This window comes from Eptesicus fuscus, chromosome 19 (assembly GCF_027574615.1).
Source record: "Eptesicus fuscus isolate TK198812 chromosome 19, DD_ASM_mEF_20220401, whole genome shotgun sequence".
NCBI lineage: Eukaryota > Metazoa > Chordata > Mammalia > Chiroptera > Vespertilionidae > Eptesicus > Eptesicus fuscus.
In genome coordinates this window covers 34,213,854-34,227,829 of record NC_072491.1, presented here as the reverse complement: position 1 = coordinate 34,227,829, position 13,976 = coordinate 34,213,854, and positions in this window count along the sequence as shown.

The window sequence follows — 13,976 nt, the reverse complement described above, 5'->3', positions numbered from 1 at the left end:
TGTAGGGTCCTCTACACGCTTTCGCTTTTGATCATGGGGGAGCTGGGTGCCTGTCCGCTGGTACACCAGGCCTTTCAGAAGCCTCCGTCACGCCGGAGGCTTCTGAAAGCCTGGTGCCTGAGCGGACAGGCACCCAGCTCCCATGCTTTTGATGGTCTGCGGCGAGACGTGAGCTCGCTGCCCCAGAGGCCCCTTCTGTGCCGCAGCACAGCCATGGTGCAGATGCTGAGCTCGCACCGCCGCTGGCGAAGCAAGCTCAGCGTCCCGCCGGCCCAATAGGCCACCCCAGCCACCCCGAGTCCCACCCCCCGTGCCTCCTGGCCAATCATGGGCATAGCGAAGGTACGGTCAATTTGCATATTTGTCTATTATTAGGTAGGAGATAAGCTGCAAAACTGCTATTCCCTGGAGCATTTTCTCAGTCAATTGAGATTTTGTTTCCTGGCAACCATTGTCAGCTTGGCTCAAGTAAACTCTTATGAGACTTTGTCTTAGGCTGGACATTATTTCGTCGACAGGAGAAAATGCATGATATTGCACAACGGGAATCTCTTTCCAGATTGCTAAGAATCTTTCTAAGCATAATCCTCCCCAACATGTATTGTAGCTTCTGAAGTTGGAGTGAAATGATTTTGAGAAAACAATCACATGTGTTCTGCACCTTCGGGGAATACTCAGAACTGGCTGCTGAGCGGAAGGACGGGACCACTTGGGTTTGCTCCTTGGGCTGGCCAGCAGCGTGCAGAAGCCATGACCAGGCAGCATGGATTTAAATCTGTAGCTTTGCTCGGTACAGCAGGAGTGTGTATTTCAGACATCAGCCAGCCTCTAAGGAAGAAGGGCTCCTTTTTGCTTTGCTTGTGAGAAAGATGGACATGTCTTGGCAGACATTTCACGGTACCTAAAGGGCTTCTAGACCAAATTCCAAAGTATGGGGAGTGTGGCTTCCCCATATACTACCAAGCAATTCTCCAGGACGCTGGCTGGGTATCCTAAAACTTAACTCAATTCTGACACTTATCTACCCAGAGATAGTATCAGATTGCACAAGTAAAGGGCTCAGTCCCACAGACCACCATCCACTTTAGATGTCAATCAAGGTCCCACTTTAGGAGTTGTGCTTTTGACCAAGTAGCTACAAATTGGAGGTTCCAAAGGCCCCCTCCAACTCAGGATGCCAATTGCAGGTTTAGGCTATTACCTACACTTCTGACCTACTTGGCTGTAAATCAGAGGTTCCCAAAAACCTCTCCTTGGATTCAATTAACTTGCTAGAGTGGATCACAGAACTCAGGAAACCCATTTACTCCGCAGGTTACCGGACTATTATAAAAGGATTCAACCCAGAAAGAGCCATATTGAAGGGACGCATAGGGCAAGGTCTGAAGAAAGGGCAAGGATCCTGTGCTCTCCAGGATCACCCCTCTTCCCAAATCTTCGCTTGTTCCCCAACCTGGAAACTCTCCAAGTCCGTCCTTTGGGGGTTTTATAAAGGTTTTATTATGTAGGCATGATTGATTGAATCATTGGCCATTGGTACTGCACTTAATGTCCAGCCCTCCACGGAGTTTGGTGGGGTGCCACTGAAGGTTCCAACCCTCTAATCACAGGTTTAGCTCTCCCAGCAACCAGCCCCATCCTTAGGTGCAGTCCAAAACGCACCTCATTAACATAACGAAAGACCTCTGATGCTCTCAGCACTTAGGAAAGTCCAAGGATTTTAGGAGCTCTGTTCCAGAAATGGGAACCCAATATAGATTTCTTATTATAAATCACAAAATCATAGTACCTGTGAAAATAATCTACCACGGGTGATGTGAAATCTAAAGTATGATTTAGGGATCTTGAAAATACAAGAAGACTCTGGAAAAGGGGCTTTCCTGATCCAACAAAAAGAGGTTTCCTGCTACCCATCTCCATTATTATCACTGACAGCCAGGATTCCTAGGTGTAGGAAACAAGCCTAAATGCCCATGTGGAAATGGACAGCAGGTCATGGTGGAACTGGCCATTGACCGAAGAGCCACCGCTCTACTCTGCAGCCTAATAATCCACTGCAGGTAGCCAGGAAAGTATTAACGTGGGACTCTCAGATTGAAGCTGAGATTTGCCTCTTCTAATGTGGGGAATGCAGAGGCTGGGGAGAAGAACATAATTCTTAGGGTTAAAAACATTATAATAGCCCTAACTGGTTTGGCTCAGTGGATAGAGTGTCAGCCAGTGGACTGAAAAGTCCCAGGTTTGATTCCGGTCAAGAGCATGTACCTTGCTTGCAGGCACATCCCCAGTAGGAGGTGTGCAGGAGGCAGCTGATCGATGTTTCTCTCTCATCGATGTTTCTAACTCTCTATCTCTCTCCCTTCCTCTCTGTAAAAAATCCATAAAATATATTTTAAAAAAAACATTATAATCAATGGGGCCTGAACCTAATTTTATTTGGAAAATAAATTTTTTAAATAAATGAAGCTTTTTAAAAAAATGTTTTAAATGCTATGGAGCAAATGTATTTCATATATGTGAAAATATAGGCATACAAATACATGCAATATACATATAGAAAACAACATAAATTCTCTGATCTGGCAAAATAAAGGACTGTTCATGTATGAACAAAATGAATATTCAATTGAATTAAACACTACCTGGTTTTAAAAGACAATCCTTTCATTTCTCGGTGATTTAATTTTCACTTCCCTTTGGGAAAAATAATAGTTGTTATTAAAAGAAAGAAGAACTATGAGAAAAGTTTATGGCTCTTTTACTCAGAAAGCATTACATAAAAATTTTCTTTCATATAATTTCTCTAAAATATCCACAACACTATTACACCAGGAAACTGGGCAGAAAAAGTAAACTGTAATTTTAAAACCAAAGTCTGCTAAAAGAGCCATCCACTACTTAAAAACAAGCATCCATTTATACAATTTATATTATCTGAATGATTTAAATTCTAAATTATGTGGGACCATTAATCAAGTTTTAATTCCTCTTCTTTACTAACATGTCAAGTATCTGACATAAAAAAGAACAATAACTCAAATAAGAAATAGAAAAAGTATATCTAAATATTAAAGGTAATAGTATGTATAATTTTTAAAGGATGCAAGTTAATTGATTCTTACATTTTATTCTCCATTCAGATTTTAGTTCACCTTTTTTCTTTTATGTTTTTATAACTATAGATCATGAATTAATCTATTTAAATAGGATAGTATTTCACAGAAAATGGACATCCTCATGAATCCCAGAAGTCCTTCCCGAGATGAAAGACCGTGTTAATAAAACAGTATTAAATTACTCTGCAATAGTAATTGCTCTGCTTCCTTCCACCATAGTGAATGGTAATAAAGGAAGATTTCCCCATACAAATGTCCACTGCTATTTCAAAAAATGAGACCATTGGCTTGATTTAAAATTTGGCTGTAGGGTCTACCAGTTCTAATTAACATGACTAAATCTTGATTTAGGAAAGAGAGAGAAAGAGGTTAAAAAAATACAGCATGTCCTAATCAAATAAGAAGATAATTCAAAGGTCGTTATTTTCCCCATGGAAATGACTGCCAGTTGAGATACATAAAAGAAAATTTAATCAGGTTGATATAATCTAATATATAAGAACTGACTTGAGCTGCATAATATAAAAAAAAAAAGATGTTTTCTGTGATTCAAGAATTGAATACAACGAATAGGTCAACAAAATCAGTAACTCTAGTCCTAAATGGGAATTTTTAATTGTCTTGAATTTTTTTACTGTAGCTATTCATACTAATCAAATAAAAAATAAATTATAAATTATCAGCATGACAATGACTACTTTTTTAGAAGCCAGAGACTTACAAAGCATAACTACAGAAGAGATAGATATGTGGCTAGCCAAGGATACTTGGCAGTGTATGGATATACACCTTAAATAACTGATTGAGAAAATTTATTTCAATTTAGATGTGTGCAGGAGGCAATTAATCAATGATTCTCTCACATTGATGTTTCTATCTCTCTCTACCTCTCCTTTTCTCTCTGAAATCAATTAAAATATTTTTTTAAATAATACAAAAAGATATGGAAAACAGCTAACCAAAAAAACTAAAAGGAAATACTAAAAATAAGTGATTACCACAAAAGAAAACAGAAAAGAAAGAACAGAGAACAAAATAAAAGACCATTATAAAACAAATAGCAAAAATGGCAGACATAAAGCCACCAAATCAATAATTATATTAAATGTAAATAGACCAGGTACTCTAATCAAAAGGCAGAGATTGCCACTCTGAACAGTGTTCTCAGTGGTTAGAGTGTGGGCCCCTGCACAGAAGAGTCATGGGTTCGAGTTCCGGTCAAAGCATCTACCAGTTGCAGGTTTGATCCCAGGCACCAGTAAGTATAAATCAATGAAATGGAATACATTAAAAACAATAAACATCAATGAAGCAAAAACTGGTTCTTTTTAAAGATCAATAAAGTTGATAAATTTCTGGCTAAACTAATCAATAAAAAAGAGAAGATACAAATTACCAATAAGGAGGGGAACTATCACTTCAGATACTACAGACATTAAAAGAACAACTTTATGCCAATATATTAAAAAATAGATTAAATGGATATATTTATTGAAAATAAATTATCAAGGCTCTCAAGAAAAAGTATATAACTTGAAAGTTTATATTTATTAAAGAAATTAAATTCTTTGTTCACAGATTACATAATTATCTATATTTTAAAAAGTCCTAAGCAATCTACCAATAGAACTGATAAGTGCATTTAGTGATATTGCAACATTTACTATATAAGTATTAATTGTGCTTCTGTATCCTATGAAAAATTGGAAATTGAAGTAAAAACAGTATGATTTACACTGCATAAAAAATTATGGAATATTTAAAGATAAATTTAGCAAATATATGCTATACCTATCCACTGAACATTATAAAACATTGCCTAGAAGATTAAGGAAGCCCTAAATAAAGGCAGAGAAATACTCTGTTCATGAATAATCTCAAGACTAAATATTGTTAAAATGTCAAATTTATCAAAATTGATCAAAACAATACTAATCAAAATTCCATGTGGCTTTTTTTGTAGAAATCGACAAGCTAAATCTAAAAATTAATATGAAAATGCAAAGGACTTAGATTAGCCAAGTAATTTTTTTAAGAGGAAAAACAACATGGAGGACTACATTATTTTAAGACTTGCTATAGGACTACAGTAATCATAACAGTTGTAGTATTGGTATGAAGGTTAGTCATAGAGGTCAATGGAACACAATAGTCCATAATAGGCACACATATAGATAGTGAATTGATTTTGACAAAGATACCGAAATAATTTTATGGAGAAAATAATAGTATTTTTTCAACAAATATTGCTACAACAATTTGATAATATATCCAAATTTGAAAATATTTTGGATCTTCACCTAATATCATATACATAACTTAACTTGAAATGGAAAACTATAAAACTTCTTAAAGAACACATAGGAGAAAAATCTTGCTGATCTTGGCTTAGCCAAAATTTCTTTACTACCAGAAAGCATCAGACTTTAAAAAAATAAAGTGATAATTTGGAATCCATCATAATTTAAAACTTCTGCTCTTCAAAATCCATAGTGAAGAAACTGAAAATACAAGCCACAAACTGGGAAAAAGTCTGAGTGAGGATGTGGAGTGACTGGTATTCTCACTTACAACTGTTGGGAAAGCAAAATGGTACAGTCAAATTGGTATAGTTTTGCTATTTTCTATAAAAGTAATTAAATACTTAACTTATGATCCAAAATCCCACTACTAGGTAGTTAGCCAAGAGAAATGAAAAAAAAAAAATTCCACACAAAGACATGTATCCACATTTTCAGAACATCTTTATGCAGAATAGACAAAAAAATTGGACACAACCAAAATGTCAATCAGCTACAGAATGGAAAAGTTTAGCATATCCATACAATGATACAGTAATCAGAAATAAAAGGAAAAATACTGGTATGTTCAGCAACATTGTTGAATCTCAAAAGCACTATGTGAGTTGAAAGAAGCCAGACACACAATACTACCTACCTTATGATTTCATTTATAAGAAATTCTAGAAAAGACAAAACTACAGAGTGGTTACTAGGGCAGCAATTTTCAACCACATTTTCAAGCCGCAAGAATCTTTAAAACATCAATACCTGCCTATTGAGTCAGGGACACTGTCCTATTTTCCCTTAGATTGTCAAATTTTAAAAAATGACTACAGCCAACACAACAATAGCTGTCCAGTGTAAATGATCAAAATTATACCTATATTTTTTGTCAGATCAGCAAAAAATACAGTATATTTTTTTGGTATGCCACAGAATTTCATTAGTTTACTAGTGGCCCGGTGCACGAAATTCGTGCATGGGGGGGAGTGCTGTCAGCCCAGCCTACACCCTCTGCACCCTCTCTAACCTGGGACCCCTCAGGGGATGTCCGACTGCTGGTTTAGTTTGGGCCTAAACTAAATATAACTTGAAAGTTTATATTTATTCAGTCGGACATCCTTCTCGCAATCCAGGACCTCTGGCTCCTAACCACTCACCTGCCTGCCTGCCTGCCTGATCACCCCTAACCACTCTGCCTGCCGGCCTGCTCTCCTCCAACTGCCCGCCCTTGCTGGCCTGATCACTCCCAGCTGCCCCCCTGCCAGCCTGATCACCCCTAACCGCCTCTGCCTCAGCCCTGCCACCATGGCTTTGTCCAGAAGGACGTCTGAAAGGTCTCCCGGAAGGTCTCCTGGTCTAATTAGCATATTATCCTTTTATTAGTATAGATGTGTGCCATGAGATGAAAAAGGTTGAAAATCGCTATGGTGGAGAAAAGGAATTGACTGCAAATGGACATAAGAAAATTTTAGGGTGATGGAATGCTCTATATCATGATTCTGGTAGTTGTCACATGATTGTACACATTTGTCAAATCTCATACAATTATTCACCTAACAGGAAGAATTTTACTGTATGTAAATTATACCTCAATGAAAATCTTAAAACCTAGGAATAATAAAGTTATATAAATATAAAACATAATAAATATAGTAAAATATTCATAAGTATTAATAAACTATAAATCTGAGTTATATATGAAGGATTCATTATACTCTTCTTTCTATTTCTCTGTATTTTGATATATATATATATATATATATATATAGAGAGAGAGAGAGAGAGAGAGAGAGAGAGAGAGAGAGAGTTCTTTACCATCAGTTATGGCCACCATTACACATAGTGGCCCATTTGGATTGAATTTGTGACCCCAGCTAAAACTGAACTGCCCTATCTCTTCAAGCTATTTCTACTGCCTTTAAAAACAGTCTCTAGAACAAAGAGAAAGCCAGGTAGTGAGCTCAGTGATGCTGTTTTAACAGAGTGAATAATTTCATACAGGCTAAGAGTCCTTTACTCTTCTTTATTTCTTTTCCTTCTTTCTTTCTTTTTTTGGTGCAAAATTTGTTAAAAGGTTTGTTTTCTTGGGGTTTGGGTGTGTGTGTGTGTGTTATTTGTTTTGGTGGGTTTCTTTTTAGCATGAGTATTCACAGATTATTTTCTATTTTGATTTCCTTTCTACTTGATCAGTTGGTCATCCTATTTTTAGAAAATTAAAAAAAAAAAAAACATGTATCGTTTCTCTCCCTCTCTGAAACAGTTCTAAGAAACTGAGTAACACAGAGAAAATAACAAGGCTGACATTTAACCATTATTCAGAGTCTTTGCTTAAAAAAAAAAACTCCCTAAAACTATGATATATTAAATACTCATTAAAATTAATGAGAATGCTTTTATTCTTACCTGTAGAAAAAAATTTTAATGCATGGTTTAGATAAAAAAAAAATTTAGTCTTGCAAGTGTTCTGTGTTAAGAAGTCTGGAGGGACCATATGAGAGAAAGTGAGAATCTGTAGAGCTGTGCGAAAAAATAAAATTGTTAAGAGTATGATGGGTAAGAAGAAAAAAGATACCGCTGTTTTTCTGCTTCTGCCTTTCTACCAGTCTTTCACTCATGTTCCCAAGTGAAACACTTCTGAGTGTTGTCAACAAGATCATCTCACCTGGGTCTGCACGTCCAGGGATTTCATTAGGGCTCAGTCACATAGGTATGCAGCACCTGTGTGGCTGACCTTAGCTGCTCAGTCTCCAGCCCCCTCCTCCAAGAGCTGAAGCTCATAATGTGGCTCAAAGCCTCGGGCATACAGAAACAGATGTTCCCTATAAATCATATTGCTAGCATGAACTATCTCACATGGCCTGAGACCTCAGGTATATAAAGAAAATTATCCAGTAGGATATACTCCAAAGACTCAGAGTTCATCTCTCAAAGGCCAAGCCAAGGACCATGGAAGACCTTGGGAATGGCAGGATTTGAGCAACTCGGGCCTGCTGAGTTAACCCTTTCTTGAAGAGATGAATAATGTCCCCCTCACCAACCCACCCCCCACCTCAAAAATATATCCAGGTTCTAATCCCTGCAACCTGTGGATGTTATCCCACATGGCAAAAGGGATGTTGAAGATATAATTAAGTTAATCTTGAGATAGAGTGAATATCCTTGATTATCCTAAATGTAGCTACAGGGTCCTTAGAAGGCCAGAACAGAGGCAGAGACAGGTTTAACTATAGTGAGACAGAGGGCAATATGAAGACTGAAGCAAGATGCTAAGGGGCCACCAGCCAAATAATGCGAGGAACACAACTAGAAAGGGCAAGGAAAAAAGTATCTTCTAGAGCCTCCTCCAGAGGGAGCATGGCCCTGCCAACACCCTGAGTTAAGTCCCATGAAACTGATTTCAAACTTCGGACCTCCAGAAGCATAAGCATCCGCGTTTCTGGCAGTTTGCTCCAGCAGCCCTAAGAAACCGGTACATTTGGGGACAAAACTTTGTAATGAGATCCCTTTGGCATTTCAATTACTAACTCTTCTTGGAAGTCATTCTTTCATTTCATTCAGTTCTAAAAGAGTGAAATATTATAGCAGGATGTCAGTATATACATGAACATGCATGCACACATTTAAAATGCAAATGATCGTAAGTACAAAACATTTCAAGAATTTGAAAGCCTAAAGAAATAGCAGGCAAGCTACCCTCAACCAGATGGCTAACTAATGGATTCAGCAGTTGTCCTATAAGGATATTAAATTCAAATATCAAAAGCTGTAATATCCTAAGTACTGTGACTTGAATATAAAAAATAATTGCTAACACAGGAATGAAAAAAAGCAAACTGGCATCACATGAAGGGTAAGATAGTCAAATGGCATGGGAAATATCAATGAACTTGACTCTGTTCCTCATCTGAATTTTTATATCCTATAATAAACCTTAAATCTACTCAAAATACCTTATTTCCTGTTTTTAAAGATGCCAATGTGACCATCCTCTGCCCTTAGTGATTTCCCCAGTTTTAATTAACATACATGTTTACTCCTTTGTGAATGTAGACTACATGTTTTCCCGTTCTCATTCAGATACACACATTTTATTTTATTTGTTTATTTTTTAGATCTCTATTGTTGAAAAGTATTACTTATGCCCCCTACTCCCGCCTTTGACCCACTCTAGCCTGCCCCACCCCCTGCCCTAGGCCTTCACCACCCTATTGTCTGTGCCCAAGGGTTATGCATATATGTAAACAAGTTCTTTGTTGATCTCTTCCCACCCACCCCACCTTCAACTTTTAACCATTAGGTCAGATCAGGTGTTTTTCCTCCAAGCACACAGGTTAGTCTTTAGAGTCTTTTTCTCACTAGTCAGATTTAGCTATATATAATCATATTCATTTTTTATATTTCATTAATTTCTATTTAAATCTAAACCAGTAGGACAATAAAATAACTAGAATAATTTTTCTGAACTCTCTTTTTGTGGTAAAGATAAAATTGTCAAATAATAATTTTTAAAATTAAATTAAAATAATAATTTTAAAGAGTTGAGAGGTGACCATCCAATCTATCCCATTTTTAAAAAATATGTATATATTTATTTCAGAGAGGAAGGGAGAGAGAGAGAGATAGAAACATCAATGATGAGAGAGAATCATTGATCAGCTGCCTCCTGTATGCCCCCTACTGGAGATCAAGCCCAAAACCCAGGTATGTGCCTGACTGGGAATCGAACCATGACCTCCTGGTTCATAGGTCAACACTCAACCATTGAGCCACACCAGCTGGGTCAATCTCTCCCATTTTTAATGTAAAAACTTTATAACCATTTCAGTAGATCTCAGTCTTCATTACCCCCATTTCATTGAAAGCTTGTATAACAAAATGGGAAACAAAAGCAACAGGAGATGGATAGCTTGGCTCATTCTTCCTGCAAGTTGTTAACAGAATGTAGACATGGTTACAAAATTTAATAAATACACACATATCTCTAATTTATCATGAAACACTTGAGAACATATTTCCCATTGAATATTCTTAAGATACACAATATTCACGTTTTCTTTTTTCCCTAAATAAAAGAGTGAAGAATGTTTTAAAATCTCTCAAATTCCTGTTTATAAAAGGCATGCATCAACTACTATAACAGATATATGGATCTAAATTAAATTGAAGTATTAATATTCGATCTAATTAACTGGAATCCAAAGATGATATCCAATTTAAGTAAATTAGTTTCTGTAAAAGTTTTTCAATTAATTATCATACCTGCTAGCCAAAATACCAGATTTCCTCAGTCATCTGAGTAGCTTTGGGGTTGTGGCACCTTGCAATTCTTCCCATGCTAATCACTGGCTCTGGGTATCAATGGGGCAAAGCATCTCTTCTCAGAGCTTAGCTGGCAACTCTAACATAGCATAAAGATGCTATTGTTATTTCCATGGAAACCACTAGAAACATAGCATAGTGAACCCAAGAATCAGGTGTGAAACATCTCGACTAACTGCACTGCAAGTTCAATCTTGGATGGATAAAATGAGGGTCATGCAGTTTCTTAAAAATCAAAATCCTATTTAGTGACCAAGCCCCAGCTGGAGATTTTACAAAATTAAATTACTGTGAAGGTGGCCCAAAGCCTCCCTTTCCCACTGAGGAATGGCTCTTTGCTTATTCCTGTCCACCACAGAGTATGGATTTTCCAACAGTGAAAGAAGAAATGGATACAGTTTGTCTGTGTGTGTGTGTGTGTGTGTGTGTGTGTGTGTGTGTGTGTGTGACTGTATCTTGCCATTACGTACTACTTTATTCCAAGGAGACCAAGTAATAGCATGGATTCCTATTTCAGTTCTGTGTGCTATTACTTGTAAAATCATTTAACATTAAAAAATAGCTCCCATTTACATTAATATTTCCCACTTTGAGTCAACAAAGGTAGAATTCCCAGTTTGTCATGATAAAGTCTTTAAAACAGTTCTTAGTCCCTGAGTATATACGACTGGACACAGATACAAAGTGGACCAGGGAAACTCACACCTACTCATGGTCACTGGACATTTCACTTTGTCCATAAAACATGTATTGCTCATCACAAATAGTGCTGGCTCTCATAACAAGTAAATACACCCTGGAATCTCAGTTCCCACTTTACCTCACAGTCAGGGGAGGTGGGTACCCCATCCAATGATGCTCCTGGGATCCAGGCTATTTCCATCTTGTACTCCAGGCTGCTTCCATCCAGGCTCCACCCTCCTCCAGCTCCTCCAAGTTTTTATCCGTTCAGTGAGTAAAGAGAGTGGGAGGATTTGATAGACCAGGCCTGGAATTTGGGCCCGTGACTTCTTTTCGCATTCCATTGTCCAGAACTCTAGGAAACATAGCCCAGCTGTGTGCTCAAGGGTAGGAGAGTGGCCTCCACCTCTCCCCACCCACACCAGTCCACAAAGGTCTCTCCTCTCCACCAGAACACAGGGAATGAGGGCAAGGCCCGCTCACATCCCATTGGCCAGAACTCGGTTTCGTGGCCACATTTAACTGGAAGGGAGCCTGAAAGTTTCAATGTAGGTGTGTGCCCAGAAGTAGAACGTAGGTTTTGGGGATTACTCATCCAATCTAGCACAAGCTTCCTTTGAATCATTACTAAGATACCCTTATTTGTTCACACACGTTCCTCTTAAGAATCACATACAGGCATCCCAAGGAACGTGTGTGAACAAATAAGGGTATCTTAGTAATTGACATTCTTTTTTCTTCTTCTTCTTCTTCCTATTTTTAGTAAGGAATTAGAGGACTCAAAAAGGTGAAGTCTTGAATAGACCAAAGTCAGATACTAACAAAAAAAAAACAACAACCTTGCAACCAAACTAGGTCTCCTAATTCATAGTTCATGTAGCTCACTTTTATTAAATACATACTATGCATGTGGTATTCTGCTAAGTATTTTGGAAATAAGAAAGAAATAAAGGCCTAATACTTCCCATCAATGAGCTTTCATTTATTCTTAAGAAACAAAATATTTATATAAAAGAAACACATATATGTCATTATTGTTTAGAGAAATGTGTGCCATTGCACATACAATATCATGCTAGAGTCAGAACATACTCCAGGAAGGTTTGTAGACAAGAAAGCATTGTGCAGAGTGTAACATTTGGGAAGAATTTTACTGAGATTAAATTGAAAACTGAAGCGAGAAAGAAGGAGGATTTTGTAGAGATGACCTTTGAGGTGGGCGAAAAGCAGGAGCAAAATGCTATTCTGACCACAGTGAGGAGGCCGGTGTGACTGAGAAGGAGACTGGGGAGTGGGAATAGTGAAAGTGGGCAGACAGATCATGTGATCCCTTTGGAGGTGATTCTGGAAATCACTGTCAGTTAGAGAACCACAGTAGGGACCTGAACAGGCCACAGCATTCCTGTCCAAGTGCTTAAGCAGGTTGTGCTGGTGGCAATGTGTAGAGCACCCTGCAGAAGGCAGAGTTGAGCAACAGTGGCCAATTCAGTGGGCCTTACAGGCACTGAGGATCAAGAGGAGAAGGGACTAGACTCAGGCAATGTTAGAGAAGCCTTACGAAGAAAGAATGACCACAGAATCTTATATTTCTGAAACAACATATAAAACCACTTTAAATTGTTACGGAATGAATGCCAAAACCAGTAATGCAGGCTGACGTCCCCGCCACGGTATCCCACTTCTACAGAGTCCATGCATTCGTGTCCTGTTTACATTTTTGTTGTGAGGAGGAATTATATAAGCACCTAAATAACACCCGGTGCTCTCCCCTCAAAACAATAATTTTTGGCAAAAGAGATTAAGTAAAGTCACAAGCCTACTAAGAAATGCAAGATTATACACATTATCTCTTACAGGCAGGCAGTGATGTTTGTAATACACCAAGGAGATATCTTCTCAAGAGTAACAGATGTTGTTGGTTGACAATAGAAATGCAAGCAGAACCTTACAGAATTTTCTCCTCATTTGACCTATTTATTTATTTCTATGCTGCCTTTGTTAAAAAATAAATAAATTAGACACATTTACAGAAATAAAATAAAACTAGATAAAATAAAGTAAAAATAGGTGATGAAATCTGAGCAAAAGAATAATAAAAGTAGAAAAAATAAGGTAAGGTCATGAATAATGTTGGTGCACTTAAGAGAATGTGATAAAGTCCTACCCACTGGCTGGAACTGAACCCAAAATCTTGTTCTGATCTTTTTGCCTGAAGTAAAATTGCTTACATAATACACAGTGTTCATCAAACAAAACACTCAGAAGGGAAAAAGCCATTCCTGGATCCAAGTCCCCCAAAAAATTTCTCTTGAAAACTCTCAAAAAAGAGGCAATAATTATTAATATTTTTAATTGGTCAGAATTCTTTCCATCGCAAATGATTGAAAGCCGAACTCAAACTGGCTAAAGTAGAAAAAAGAATTTACTGACTAGTGTAACTAAAAATCCAAGGGGTTAATCCATGGTTTCAGGTATTGCCAGAGTCAGGTACTCAAGTAACTCTCGGAGGACTCACTTCCCAGATCTCAGACCTACCCTCGTTGGTGTGGTTTTATTTTCAGGAAGACTCTCCCCA